This window comes from Anarhichas minor, unplaced genomic scaffold, assembly GCF_050575085.1.
Source record: "Anarhichas minor isolate MPS153535 unplaced genomic scaffold, ASM5057508v1 ptg000073l, whole genome shotgun sequence".
Lineage (NCBI taxonomy): Eukaryota > Metazoa > Chordata > Actinopteri > Perciformes > Anarhichadidae > Anarhichas > Anarhichas minor.
This window is the reverse complement of record NW_027466519.1, coordinates 11,205,001-11,207,500: the sequence shown is the minus strand read 5'-3', so window position 1 is coordinate 11,207,500 and position 2,500 is coordinate 11,205,001.

The following is a 2,500-nucleotide window of genomic DNA, read 5'->3' as shown; positions in this document are numbered from 1 at the left end:
TAAAACCCGCGCCAAACCCATAGCTCTTCAGTACCTCCCACATAAAAACCTGTTCTACTCTATCAAAGGCTTTTTCGAGGTCTATGCCCAATATGCACCCCCCCTCTTCAGACATTTTATCGACGATATCTCTCACTGCGATGATGTTATCGCTAATGTCTCTATCAGGGATACTGTAGGACTGGGTCTCTGAAACAACAGTTTTTATCACCTCTCTCAGTCTATTTGCGAGCACTTTTGCAAATATTTTATAGTCCGTATTTAGGAGACTAATTGGTCTATAGAATTTAAGTTCATCTTTTGTACCTTTTTTTTTATAAATCAACGTAATTATACCTTCGGTCACTGTCTTCGAGGTATCATTTTGTACCTCCATTTCCTCCAGAACTTTCAACAGGACTGGAGAGAGCAACTCAGAAAAGCAGCAATAGAAGTGCGCAGTGAGGCCATCTGATCCAGGACTTTTGTTCTTTTTAAGCCCCTGTATCGCTGCCTCTATCTCCCCGGTTGTGGTAGGTGAGTCACAAAATGTTTTGTCGTTATCACTGATCTGAATTTTAACCTGATTTGTTAGCTGCTGTATGTGAGGTTCTTTTGGGCATTGCCCTTTGTACAGACAGCTATAGTAACTATGAGCTAGCCTCAATAAGTCACTGTTTTCCGTAAAAGTTGTATTATTGTCATCTTTTAGTTCTGCAATGAATTGCTTTTCCTGAGTTGCTCTCTCCAGTCCTAAAAAGAAAGCCGTGCTTTTTTCCCCCTCTAGCAGGAAAAGAGACCTACTTCTGACCGCAGCACCCTTGCAACGGTGGGCCTCAATTCCTGCTAGTTTAGCTCTATAAAGCTCGTACTTCTCGCTATTATGGCTGTTGTTTAGCTCCATTCTATCTATTTCTTTATTTAGTAGTTCATTTAATATACTCTCCTCTCTCTTCTTGACCCAATTTTTGTCCCTACTATACTTTATAGTGACTTTTTTTATTCTTAATTTAATTTCATCCCAAAATGTGATTTTATTTTCCACAAAAGGAACGTCATAGGCACATTGGGTCAGAAATTTGGTTATCTTTTCTTTATATTCTTTGTCCTCTAACAAGCTATTGTTAAAGCACCAAGTGCTTTTTCCCCTTTTTCCCGTATTATCACCTAGCTTTAGGTCAACATATGCATGATCGCTCCAAGTATTAAAGGTGTACTTTACACCCGAGGCTTTTTTCACTAGGCCAGAGGCCACCAGGACCAGGTCGATACGGGACTGCTTTAAAACACCCAACACAACCTGCCTTCTGGAATAGACTCTCGACCCAGGGTTCACCACACGCCATGCGTCGACCATGTTTTTATTCGTCATAAGATCTTTTAAAGCTGTTCTGCTGGTGTCACATTTGCATTTGTCATGGGAGCTGTCGCTATTGCTCAAAGTGGTGTTAAAATCCCCCAGTAGGATGGTTTTATTGTTAATCCATTTATCCAAGCTTTTGAAGAAGATCCTGCGATCTTCTTCTATGTTTGGAGCGTGGATGTTTATAAGTCTGATTACTTCATTATTGAATAAACAGTCAATTATTAGGCATTTGCCATCATCGGCTTTATAAATTACCTTGCTGTTATTGCTGTGATTCTTATTGATTAAAAGAGCTACCCTCCTAGCTCTCCCAGCTCCCTCCTGAGCCTGAACTTCTCCACTCCACATTTTTTGTACACACTTTACAGTATCCTGATCCCACCCAGTTTCCTGAAGGCAGAGAAAGTCGGCATGCTTATATTTCTCTAAAACAGCTTGGATCTTCAGTATGTTTTTGAACCCATTCGTATTAAATGAAGTTATAGAAAAAGAGTCCAGAGCCATGAGGGCAAACAGTAAGGAAAGATGCAAAAACCCAAATACAGATATTCCCATTATTTTTTTTGCACTTTCTTCCTATTACCTCCTTTCTTTAATAAATCAGAATTCCTTTTCCTCACCGTTTGCACTTGTTCTCCGTCCATTTCTGTGTCAGACACGTCCGGCAGCATCAGGGGGGAACAGTCAACTGACAAGTTGGAGACATCAGCAAAGTCCAGGGAGGACCCTATCTCCGACTGCAGCAAGACTCTTGGCTGCTCCTTGGCCTCCAGGCCCTTCGTCACCACGCTTCTCCCTCTCCCCGTAGCCAGTCTCGACACCCGGACCTTGCTCGGCTTGGCCGGGCTCTGCTCCTGCAGACCCGCGCTGGCTCGTATTACGTCACCGCCTATGCCAGGCTGGCTGGGTGTGGTCACTGGCCCCGCCGCTGCTGTCACCGCTGTAGCCTCTGATGCCACTGCCGCTCGCGCTGCCGTCCCTGGCTCCGCCGCTGCTGCTGCTGCCGTGTCTGGCACCGCCACCTCTCGTGCTGCCGCATCAGGCACCACAGCTGCTGCTTCCGCCGCCACTGGCACCACCTCACTGTCTCCGGTCAGCCCCTCTTGACCGGTTGCCGGTATCGCCTCATCGTTTCCTGCTTCTTCCTCCTGGTCA